The 13,172-nt window shown below is 38.8% G+C and overlaps 1 long non-coding RNA gene across 1 annotated transcript in view; it reads right to left on the bottom strand.

The window, feature by feature from the left end:
• Nucleotides 1-11,830, bottom strand: part of LOC103149424 (uncharacterized) — a 49,177-nt gene extending 37,347 nt beyond the window's left edge. The window contains exons 1-3 of the long non-coding RNA XR_477468.2: nt 11,761-11,830; nt 11,463-11,519; nt 74-180 (exon numbers count right to left, since the gene is read on the bottom strand). This is a non-coding gene — a long non-coding RNA (uncharacterized LOC103149424). The remainder of the gene's footprint in view (nt 1-73; nt 181-11,462; nt 11,520-11,760) is intronic.
• Nucleotides 11,831-13,172: the final 1,342 nt, after the last annotated feature.

Genomic DNA, 13,172 nt, shown 5'->3' with positions numbered 1-13,172 from the left:
TAGAACTATATCATGGTTAATGATATAATTTGTCAAAATTGATAAATTTATAAGTCAAAAGAAACCAACTCACAGTGAGATGAGACCCCAGCATGGAGTGCTGGCCAAAATCTGCAAGGCTGGTTTGTGAACCGAACGCCTATCATTGATTTACAGCGAGAGATCCAGAGACTTGGCAATCTTTTGGAAAAGGAGAAGGAAAAATGGCTCAATGAGAACCAAAAACTAGTCTACATGCAAAGAGAGCTGGAGCTCTCCAAGAAAAAATGTCCAAGGAGACTGCCTGCCTGCAGGAAAGGGAGAACCTGCAGGAAACGGAGAACCGTCTGCAGAGTGAGCTGGTGCTGTGTAAGATTTCATACCAAGAGTTAAACTGTTAAGCTTTTTTAGTTAGCGTCAACACACAGTTACATTTAGCTTATGGAAAAAGTGCCAGTCACAAAAATCCCCGAAAGTGTGGCTTACAGAGAAGTGCGACGTATATAATTGCAGCATATATATATATGTATTTACATACATCTCTTTGTTTGGTTTCTATACATATTTGTATGTACGGACGTAGCAGAGGGCTGTGTCCGTAATAAATCTGCTATTAAGGACGCAGCCCTGCTACTGAAAGGCCCTTGGACTCGACTTAAGAGAACAGGAGATCAGACTTTCTCCATTGCTGCTTCTATTCATAGGTAGATTATTCTACGGTATAATCTACCTTTCCATATTAGAAAGGTACCTTAAGAAGCATTTTAAATCGCTTCTTAAAACACATTTTCATTCTTTGGCATTTATTTAGGCCTGACACTAACTCTTTTGTTGTGATTTTTTAAAATTTATTACTCATATTATTTTATCATATATATATATATATATATATATATGTTGTTGGTTTTTTTTCTGGAGTTTTTGCAGTTGTCCTTCACTTTAGTAGTTAACTCTCTGGATAACAGCCCACATGGATTCTTCCAAGAGTCAGAAGTTTATATGAGTTTATTCTTGGACGGATGGGTGGAAAATCTGAACGATGTGTCTGCTATGCCTTTTAGTTTGTAAATCGTTTGCTTCAAAAATAATGTTTGACGGGATTTTTTCCCTCCAGTTCTTTTGCAATTTGCTGTCAAAAATGAAGCCTGCATGGCAATTTCCAACACGAACCTTGTAGTATTTGACTCTCCAGTGTCATTCTGCGTCATGCTTTTCTGGAAGCATCCTCCATCGAAGAGCCTGAAACGCGTCCAAGCTTCCTGCTCAGGCCTTCTACTGTCACGCTCCCTCTGGTGCTGCGTAAACTGACTTCATCAGTTCCGTCTTGACCGGGGGCAGCAAAGTTTAGCGGGACCACTCGAAATTCCACACGGGCAGCATAGAGCCACCTTTGTGTCGTGAGTCAAGCTCATTTTGGAAAAGGAATTAGTGTTTCTTCGTCCTTGGAGATTAAAAAACATTGTGCAGAAACAAGCAAATATGGGAAACCTGTGGCCTCCCAAAGGAGGATGCACAGATGGTGCCGTTAGGTTTTTCACTGATGGAACTTTCTAGGTCAGACATCTGGTGGTGGTTGGGGGGAGGGTTGGTATTCTCAGTGGGGGCTACCTGCAAACAGCTTAAGGGTCTAAAAATAAAAAGGTAGCAGTAAAAGAAGGAGCGATGAGGCTCCCTTTCTTTCTTTCTTGGTTGTTTACCTTAAACATTAGAGGGAAGGTGGTTTCTGCATGTGGAACCATTTTCCCCCATTCTTAATGACTCCTAATTTCATGGCAAATAAACTAAACAATGATGCCTTTGAGTCTTGCTTCACTTGTAAGCACTGCAAGACAAAATCGCATTCTTTTCCAGTCAAAGGCCGGCTTAAATGTTCCTTTCTTATCTACCAGTCGACCTGTAAATGCACCCCAGACTGTTTGGATTTAGTTTTTCCAGGCAGTTTGATGTCTGATTCCATCAAACTCTTTAAGACCGCAGTGTTTGACTTTTCATAAAAATCTGGGTTTTTTTTTTTTTTCTACATATTTGTTAAAATGGTCATCATGTCGTGACAGTGCAATATGTGACAGATAACCTATCAAAATAAAATCAAACTTCTCCTTGTGGTTCTATTGCAGGCTGCATAAATACATCGCTCCTGATCAAAAACAACCAATCAGAGCTTGGAGGAGGGTCCTAGTGCTGTCAATCAATCTCAAGCATATGCTGCTCAACATGCTAAGTGGATTAGTCATTAGTTAATCTGCTAATAACAGAGAAACAATTTATCGTTACAGAAAAACAGTTTATCTGCTGTCATCTGTGGCTTAGCTAACTAGCTTAGCATTCACGACAAGGAAACTAGCTGTAGCTCATATACGAAAAAAGGAGAATGTATGTCAGGTTCTGCTTTAATGTTTGTAGTTTCCTTCATTTAAACAGGATGGATTCAACTACAGTTTTCCTCAACTGGAATCCACTCAAAAGACAGAGGAGTTATCTTTATTTATCTCCTATTTATTTTCTTTTACATTTGGTCCCAAAGTAGGTAAAACCCTTTAAAAAGCTCAAAAAGAAGATAAATATTTCTAACCTGTATTATTTAAGTTTACATAAATTAATTTTACTCAGACTGCAAGTAAAAAATAAGACTAAGTAAACCACCATGAATCAACCCAGAAAAGTGCTTAAAGTAAAAAAAAATAATTAAAGTTTTTAAACTTTAAAAATGCAACATTTCACAATTACTTATTCATACTAATAATACATTTCAAGTTATTATTTTATCTAATTTACATTATTTAATGTTTGTCAAATCCATCAGTTAAAAATTATGATGCAAAACTCATTCCAACCATTAAAATCACTCATTAATATGCCAAACATTGACAAGATTTTAATAACTACATTATAATTAAGTTCAAACAGCATACAGGTGTTAATGAGCAACGTTAATGTACAGTCTAGCCGGTGGCTAAGTTAAAGCTAATCCATCCAGCAGTGATTGTTTACAATAATAATAAAGTCTGTTATCGGCTGCTTTTCTACTTCTTTGTAGATTTATCCAGCTCTACGCAGACCCACCACACCAGCAGATCGCGGCTGAAAAATGACACCAAATTCCCAGTTGCTTCGTGTTACTTTTGTCTGGCGCTTCTGATATTTCCATCATTGTCCGTCCCTCTTTATGGTCCGTGTAGTACAACCACTGGTCCGCCATGTTTTCTTCTGATGGTCCACGAGCAAGTGCATGTCTTTTCCCTTCTTTTTTTCTTTCTCTGTTTTTCTGTCTTCTTCTGATTTGACAGATTATCTGTTTAATATTATATTGTCAGGACCAGTGATGTCAGTAACTAACCCATGTTATTTTATGAGTTTGAATCTCCTGGTAAATAATTTATTTAGCTTCTGTAAATCCAAATTCATGTAACGCACAGGTGTCAAACTCCAGTCCTCGAGGGCAGGTGTCCTGCAACTTTTAGATGTGCCTCCGCTGCACCACACCTGAATAGAATAATTAGGTCATTAGCAGGACTCTGGTGAACTTACCTACACAAGGAGGAGGTAATTAAGCCATTTCATTCCAGTGTTTTGTACCTGTGGTACATCTAAAAACTGCAGGACAGTGGCCCTTGAGGACTGGAGTTTGACACCCCTGATGTAACGTTAACCTACAACGTTAACCTTGTAGGTTAACGTTGAGTCGCTGTAGGATGCTGGATTCAGGTCCATCAACAATTTGCACCAATCTATAGAAACCCCATGTTCCTGTCTGTTTGTGGTCAGACACAAAGCATGTGGGGTAATAGTAACAGCTCACAGTGACTGTATGGCTGGATAGGTTATATTTAGTTTATTTAGCTTTTTTAATTTTATTTTTTTAGCATGAAAGTCCCACTGAATAAACATATTTTCTGTCCGTGACTCGGCACTGAGCTAGCTGCTAACAACATTAGCGCTCTGAGGACAACCACGCTAGGGCATAAAAGTAATATATCTTACCTTATATATGATTGCTTGTCTTTCTAAGTAGCTGTCCAATAAAATATCTAAAATACAATTTAAATAATGCAATTGTTTCCTGTTAGAAAGTGGTGCTGCAAACTCTAGCATTGTTAGTTTCCGCAGCTCCTGCTTTTAGAGATTATTGATCCACTTTTCTCCTTTTTTCAGTAATTTTTTAAAAATTAACTCCCTTGTGACCAACTACCTTCAAAACGCACACACAAAAAAAGTTTTTCTTTCTCTCTATTTGAACGGTTGGAGTTACGGGTCAGGGTTTACCAGGAGGACAGACCCGAATTCTTAGAAAGTGACAATAGTGCAAGTAATGCATCTAATAACATTTTAATTATAGTTCAATTTAGTTTATTTATATAGTGGCAATAGTCAAAAAATTTTAATCTTGAGGCGCTAAGCAAGAACACCCCACTTATACACAGAAAATTGACAGTAATGTAAGATAATTTGACTCGATTGGCAGATTAAGGTTCTTAAAAATAACCTTTAAGCAGATATCAGACATGCTTCTTAATGAGCTTCAATTTCTTCATTGAGATTATTATTCATCTGTGACTTTCTAATCTAAATGTCCTGCCTTTCGTTAGTTGCAAACAGAAAATCAGACCTTAACATTCAGAGTTACAAAAAGAGAGTTATAAAGTTGGCCTTCTGTCACCTGAAGAACATTTCCAGGATTAGAGGACTAATGAGAAACTCATCTATGTGTTTATCATTTATCTCATTGATTAGTTCAACAGTATCCTCACAGGTCTGCCTAAAAAAAATCAATCTGCTGCTGGCCTTCTGACTAAAACCAGGAAGATAGAGCGCATCACCCAGTTCTAAAGTCCTTTCACTGAGAGAATAGACATTAAAATACTGTTAGTTTATAAATCACTGAGCGGCTTAGCAACACAACACATTAAAGATCTGCTACTGTTTTATCGGCTAGAACCAGAACCAAACATGGAGAAGCAGCATTAAGCTTCTACACACCACAAATCTGGAACAAACTACCAGAAAACTGCAAAACAGCTGAAACACTGAGATCCCTTAAATCAAAGCTAAAAACTCACCTGCTTAGAGCTGCCTTTGATTAGTAGCAACTGGAACATTGAATATATTTGATGTGTATGTGCTTGATGATTTTGATGATGGTATTTGACAAAATGTAATGTTTATCGCTTGCTTCATAATTGATGACTGTACGATGTTTTCATGATGTAAAAGCACTTTGAACTGCCTTGTTGCTGAAATGTGCTACAAAAATAAACTTAATTCGACTTTATTTGATCTATTGTAGTGAAGAAGAAGGTTATAATCTGGAAGGATCACTCTACAATCAGAAACCAAGAAAAAAAATTACATTTATCTTTAAACTAATCAGATGTTTTAGTTGATTTTCTAGAAACAAACAAGCTGATCCAGTTGCAACTGACAGGAGAAGAACCTTGATATTTAGGAGCCCAGTGTAACAAACATACCTCCGCTGGTCTCCAACTATCATCAGGTCTATTCCTGCAGCCGTTCTCCAAGGAGCTCCCAAAGCCAGATAGCTACACACACACACACACACACCTGTTCCTGGATATCACTCCTCCACACGGCTGTCTCGACGGAGCGCAGTTAATCGCTGATTTGGCACACTTACAGTGACAACATACCGAGGTCCAGTTTCAGCAGCCCAGCGCCCCACACATAAGAAAACACGCTTTCATTCTTGTCCTCACTCACACACGGCGGGGACATTTCACTTTACAGACAGACTCGCACACAAACGCTCGCTCAAAAAACAGAAATAGCTTCTTTCAGTCACACAACAGTCGTGCAACGGCCATGGAGGACGTCCACATCTGACTCTCATCTGACTGCTGATTCACCAAAAAAAACCTGCCTTTTCAAAGTCGGCCTGAAATGTACAATTATTGCAGTCTGGCGACAGCTTGTATATGCTGGAACGCTCAGGGTTTTGTGGCTTTTGCCTAAATGGGAAACAATTAAAGAGGCTTTTGGCAGCGCATGAAGCTAGACAGATTAAAAATGGCTGAGCTTTTCAGAGGGAGAGGCCTGTGTCGAGTCATGGGAATCCGTAAACTTTATACTTCAACGTTCAATCGGTTTGTATTTGTGTGTAGCAAGAGGTAGTTTTTCATGTTTAAACGAGGAGCGCCTTGAAAAAGTGTTTATTTCCATTGAATTTGCTCACGTTTTGCCACGTTACGAGAAGGAAACTTCCACATGAACCAAACTGGGTTTCAAGCTGCTGTCGAAGGAAACACCCGAGAAATACAGCAAAACAAAACAAAAACAAACAAAAAAAAAACAAACAAAAAAAATTAAATCAAATTCATTTTATATACATGAAAATGTGTATTTTAAAAAAAGAGAGGTATGAGTAATCAATATCAGGATTACAGTTGTGTTCAGTTTTATGACGATTAATTAAACTTTGCTGCTAATTGTGAATCCATATCAACTTCCTAAAATAATGACTTAAGGAATTTTTTTTTGCCAAAAATATGAGCAAAAAAAATAAATAAAATCACCACCTCTTTCTTTCTAAAAGATAATTCAGGCAACAAAAACCCTTTGGCCATTATCTTAGGATTTGTAAATATAGTGTTCAGATCTTTTCATTCACTCGTTCGCTCATCATTCATGAACTGGCAGGTCCCGACACTGAGGGGTCACCCGACCCACCGTAACAGAACCATGAGAGGCAATGATTACGTAACGAGTCGGACACAGCGATGTGATGCAACGTAAAGACAGCTGCAGGCGCAGCAGGAGGCTGGATGGTCCACAGCCAGGAGAGAAGACATATAGAGAACGACACACTACAACGACCCTTTAACAAACATGAAATGGATTTGAACAGACTGCACCCTGTTTCATACACCTGTGAATGTGTGTGTGTGTGTTTCAGGGATTTTACCTGGGTTAAAAATGTGCAAGGAATTGCTGAGAACTGAATGCATAATTGCATTAATTAAAAAAAGGCCAAACAAAATAACAGAATACTTTAATAGCAGTCTCCCGTGGCAACCACTCAGTTGTGTAAAATACCTGGGTGAACCTTGCCCCGCCTTCAAGGACAAAGCTTCTCCTTCAGACTAGCCGACAGCAATTAGCAAACACCTTGTGGTGCTGCATATCAGCTGAGCTTGTTGTAAGAGCTACTTCTAAAAGCAATGCTGGTAAAAACTTTGTTAAAGGGTTAATAAAGGAGCCATGTTGAGATGACTTCCTGGAGGTGGAGCTTCAGAAAGAGCAAGTGTCCCTTAAAGGGACAGAGACACAATTTGAAGGTGTTGAAATTGTGCAGTAAAATTTCTTTCAAGTCATATTTGATATAAATAGCGTTTTACTAACAACTGGAGGTTACCTGATTGTGCTATAAATGGCGCTATATGAATGGAAAACACATGACACTATCTTTTTAACTTGCAGAGGGTAGGTGCAAGTCAAAGTGCAAAGGGTCAGGGGTCATGGAGACTTTGATGTGACTTGCCTTCTTTAGTAATGCCCATATTTTCTCTCCATCACCTCCTCCTGTTCAGCTGAGAGGAGGCTACAGCAGATAGCTGCAGCTAGAAGAAAGGGAAGTGGGCAGAAGGAGAACAGAGGAGAAAAAAGGAGGTATCGCAGAGGGGGCGTAGGTGTGTGTGTTTGGGGGGGTCTGGGTGTGTGGAAAGCAGCCACTGCAGCAAACACCTCTGAAACAGAAACAGCCATTTAGCGGCGAAAACAAGTTCCCCTCACAAGACGACTATGAATGGGGCACTTCAGCCGGCCGAGGAAGTTCCATCGAGGGGCAGGATGTTCTCCTCAGGACGCTCTTGAGGCGGGACGCGGGCCAAAAGTGTGTTTACATAGACCCGTCTCTCTCTCTCCCTCTGTCACCGTCCAGCTTTGCCCTCCTTCTCTGGCCGAGTAGAAAAGAAGGAAGAGAGAGAGAGAGAGAAAAGGAGCAAACTCTCCCCTGCCTGCTTTGCCCACTCCATCCCCTCCTACCAGGCGTTTACAGAGCCGCAGCCAGCCAGGCGGCGAGGGAGGGCGTGGAGCTGTGCTCAGCAAACAAAGACAGAGAGGCAAAGACTCTCTGTGATTAAAGAGCAGTTAAGATGCTATGAGAGACTAATTTGTTCTCTGTGTGACTGAAAACAAAACCAAATCTGGGGCTTACGCTTCCTGCACTAGCTTAAAGTGAAATGCTAGGTACTTAGCACTACAACAAAACTCCTTTCTCTTTCTAAATCCTTTACACAAACTGTGATGTGATAACATTTTCTTTATCCGTTCTACATGCTTTTTAGATTAAAACACATACACACATGCACGTACACGCCCACACACACACACACCAAGCTGCTTCTGCTCACCAGCATCATGGAGACTTAAGAGCACAGCAGACAGGTCAGGGATGAGTTCGTCTGAAGCAGCGCTAGCTTAGGAAATAATATTCAGAGTTGTGAACGTCTCACAGAACTCTGCCTCATCGTCTGTCTCAACGGTTCAGATAAAAGTATGTGTATGTTTTAGAACCCCAATTAAGAATTTGTAGAAAAACATCAAAACTGGTGTTCACAAATAAAGAAAAGATTTGAGACAGAGGTTCACCTTCCAACTGTCTGTCTCCCAAGAATATTTTAGCTGTAATTTTCTTTATTGCAGTTTTGACCACCATGATGTCTTCTGTTTCTTATTTCTCCTCCGTCTGCGACCTATTTTCATAGATATGTATTTTTTGTAACCCAACCACGAACAGTTAAACAAGAATTAAAAAAAATCTTAATCTAGGAAGCACAAAACATCAAAAATGAATGCATAGTGGTAAAATAAGAGCTATGAAACTGTATTTACTACTACATGTTGGGATATGTCTGCAGTGCAGTCATGTTCAATAAATTAAAACATGCATCTCAAATTGTCTCTTTTGTTAGATTAAAAGTACCTTTTGAAAACAATAACCTTAATTAAAAAGTAGGTATCACATATATAGTTTTCGTTAAACTCATATTTCTGTTTGTAACTATAGTTTTTTATTGCTTTGATCCAATATTCTCATTTCAAATGTTATGGTTTCATTAGTTATAATTGAAAAATCATTATAACTAAAAAACCCCCAAAAAGCTTTCAAACATCTGTGTTTAATCTATATGTGTTTCACTTGGTGCTAAAGTTGGTCAAAGAAATTGAATTTTAAATAATATTCCAATTTATTGAATGGGACAGATATGGAACATGTTGGATTTAGAAATACTGACACGTTTTATAAATCTCAGAGTTTCAGTAAGGATTTAAACTCTTTAGCAACACAGAGAAGAAGCTACTGTTTGTTATGCTAACCATTCTAACAGTGTTAATTGATAATAAAAAGCCACTACGGACTGTTTCAAATGCCAATTTTGTATTTATTTAGTCTTTGCTTTAACATAATTATTGCTCCTCATCTAAATAATTATTAACCACTTACTACAGGAACACTAAAAAGCAATTTTTAGATGTGGCTGTCATATCAGTTTATGTGTAAAATCTCAAGGACAAATCAGAACTAGCTAGCATTATTATAAGCAGGACAAAGCTTCACAAATAACATCTTCAGTCGCTATAGCAACATGATTCCCCCAGAATCATGTTGAATTCAAAGGCAAACAGTCATTGTCTTCAATCAGGACATAAACGTAGAAACCCAATAAATGAATAAACACATTACATCACCCCATAGAGATTTATTGAGTTTACGTTTCAAGTCTGGTGGAAAGTTATTTTCTGTTCTCCTCACTGCATCAAAGACTTTGACCAGGAATTTGTCACATCCTTTTCTTTTTTTTTCATTCATTTTTTTTCCATTCTGAATGTAAAATCTGAATGCAACATTATATTGTAAATACTCCCCAGAAAAAACCCAACCAAGACTTGCTGCGATCCGCTCAAACCAACAGTTTGTGTGGAGCAAAAACAAACCGTGTTACGACACAGCCAAGACATAACAAACAGGAACAAACCGACTAACATTTGCTCTCTGCGGTGTTTTGGTTCCAGTTCATTTCGAAATTCTTCCAAACTTCGGGATCGCAAAGTTTGCCAGAGTTTTGTTTTTTTGCCAACAGAGCAGTTAGTGTTTGCTCTTGCAAATCCACAGCGACAGAAACAGGGCTGACAGAAAGTTCTGTTGTAACGTGTTTATTCAGAACCGGCTTTGACAGCAGAGTTTGTCAGGCGCAGAGAAAAAGAGGGAGACTCAAAGATGTTGTGAAATGGTTCTTTTTTCTTTTTTTTTGCTCTCCCATGTGGGGGGAAATGTCTGCCCCAGAGGGATTGTTGTTATGGTGGAATGTTGCACCGAGAGAAAAAGATGAAGACTGAAGCAAACAAGCTGTGAATGCAGACGGAATAATCAAATAATGCCAGCGAGTTTCACCGTTCTGTTAGAAATCTAAATACAAAGCGGAAAGACATAACAAAAAAAACCAAAAAAAACCCCGAAACCGAGATAAACTGAATCAAAATGACAAAACAGCTCATAGAGACATTAATATTTTCTCATGTACTTAAAACCGTGTTTCACACTACAGACCAACCCAAACCTGACTGCTGAATACCGCTAAATCCTTTTTGCATTCGAGGCGCCATGATGGATGTCGGAAGTGAGAGACGGGAGAATTGGTTAGAGCGACTGAAATTGTTTTCCCAAGTTGTTTTTGCCATTTTATTCGTGGCTTCTATTTGTTCCAGTCCAGTTAATTTGTCTGTGAACGTAACACTTGGTTGGGACTCACAGACGGCGGGATTTACAAAACTTTGAAATAGCTAGCTTAGAAACCGACCCGTACCTCCTCCCTCTTAACGTGTTGACTAAATTACTAACTTTACCTGAATTCACACCACATCATTTATATCATTATGTCATAAACGGCGTTGCCCCTCAAACTGGAGCAGCCTTAAAAACGTACAGAAGACGAGTATGGAGGAATTTGAGTTATGGCAGGAAAATTTCCCCACAGAGAGACGCTAACCAGTTTTTTCGTATATGCTAGGCTACACGTTGGTGGGGCACTGTTTCCATGGTTACTGAAGGTTAGACACATACTTTCGCGATAATGCGACATTTGATATATTTCTAATAACGCTTACTTTTAACGTATTTGAACGTTAATCTTCTTACTTTGTGTAACGGATGGTATAAATGAGTTTCCTGAAGTCATTCAGCCAGGCTTCACAATGGGATATTTTATTCTGGGGGAGAAGAGTAAAAACAAATAAATCTTCTCGTCACCTCCCTGCACTTCAGCCCCACAGCAGCGCGGAACAACGTTGTCTACATTTTCTTCCAAATTCAACAAAAGTGAACAAAAAATAAATAAATCTCCTCACAAAAATCATAACAGGCTAAAAACAAGAGGAGAAAAACGCCACCTGGTGGCCACAACAACACAGTGCAGTGAGACAGAGTTAAATAAACAGAAATAAAAAGTATAACTTAAAATAAAAACACATACCTGGGGGAGAAGAGTAAAAACAAATGAATCTTCTCGTCACCTCCCTGCACTTCAGCCCTAAACATAGAAATAAAAAGTGTTCAAACGACCTATGCTGGACCGGCAGACTGCGGGACATATTCGCGCCAAAAGAAAAATGACAATAAAACTGTCCAATAAACCCACAATGATGGTCAAAACTGCAAAATAACAGACTAACAAACAATAATAAACAAAATAAGCTAGAGACCTCAACATAAACAACAACATCTATACAGAAAACAAACATATCGCAGCAGCGAACTTTCCTCTGACTTACCCAGAGCAGCGCGGAACAACGCTGAAGAAAAAGGGGGAAGCGGAGGAGCTACGGAAGCCCAGGAGACACAAATGAGGTAGAGCGCAGAAAGGCGACCCCAGCAGGCAAAAACAACAAAACAACAATTCAAAATAACTGAATAAGATAAAATTCACAAATTCTCAATATAGAATTAATTATAAATATTCATTTAAAAAAGTACATCTGTAATTCTGTTACACTTGTAAAAAGTGGTCGCTGTAAATCCGCCATTACACTGAGGGCTGCAAGTCATTATGATTGACGGCTTCTATCCATCGCCGCCATCTTTCCTCCTTAAAGCTTATTAATAAAATGACAAGTTCGGTTTTTATCCATGTCTGTTTGTGCAGCCGACCGCGCAGCAACTTATGACCTTTTTTTTAAAGTGAAATGAACCAGATAAAAGCGACATTAGGCTACCACAGCTGTTGATTTTACAGGAGCACATAGATTGTTGACGTCCGTCATGGCGGAGCGGGTGGAGTCGCGTGCAAAGGGTCAATATAAAAATAGACAAAGAGCTGCGTGACAACTGACATTAAACAGTCAAAAAACAAACTTCAAGAATCCGACTTTCAATTTTCCTCTTCCATCCTCTCCTGATTATTATGTGGCTGAACACAACAGAGGATGAATAAATCAGTGAGAGCAGAGATCACAGAGCTCTGCTGAAAATCTGGGCTTTGTTTGTCCAAAAGGAATGAAAAACTGTTTATTTTTTAAGCATTTATAGTAAAAAAAAAAAAAAAAAGCAACCAACTCTGCCACATAAGAGGCTCGTGGCAGAAAATGATGTTTTTCATAAAGGGAGTGTTTGGAGTTTGTAAGTGTGGCTCTGTGGAGAAGCTATGAGCAATGAATATCTTACCCGACCTGACCTGATTCTGTTTGACTTTTTTTTTCAAACAGAAAAATGTGCTGCAGCCTCTGTGATACAGTGGCAAAAAAAAGAAATTACAAGATTGTTCCTATTTGTAGATCAAAAAATATTTACCTTCATTAGGTATTAGTTTTCTGTTAAACTCATATAAAGCATATTTTGGGTCATGTTAATTGACACATTTAGAGACCAGAAAAGGTGGGAGCTCCTACTGATGATGCCTTTCATGTCAAAATAAGACGTCAGTTCAATTCAGTTTATTTATATAGCACCAATTCACAACACGTCATGTCAAGGCACTTTACAAAAAAGTTGATTCGATCCAATATGACCTCCTGACCAAACGTTCTCATATGAATAATGGTTTAGGAAAGAATGGAAATGTTACTGACCCAACACTCATAGAGCAAAACACTTGTAAGTTGGACTTAATGCTCTTGTGGCGCCCCCTGTTGGAGCAGGGGCCAAAGCTGCTGCTTAGTTCACTTGTACTTCTGGCTGGCTGCAGTTT

Source organism: Poecilia formosa, unplaced genomic scaffold (assembly GCF_000485575.1).
Source record: "Poecilia formosa unplaced genomic scaffold, Poecilia_formosa-5.1.2 Scaffold227, whole genome shotgun sequence".
Lineage (NCBI taxonomy): Eukaryota > Metazoa > Chordata > Actinopteri > Cyprinodontiformes > Poeciliidae > Poecilia > Poecilia formosa.
Note: the sequence above shows the minus strand (reverse complement) of the source record. Positions and strands in the feature narration are given on the sequence as shown.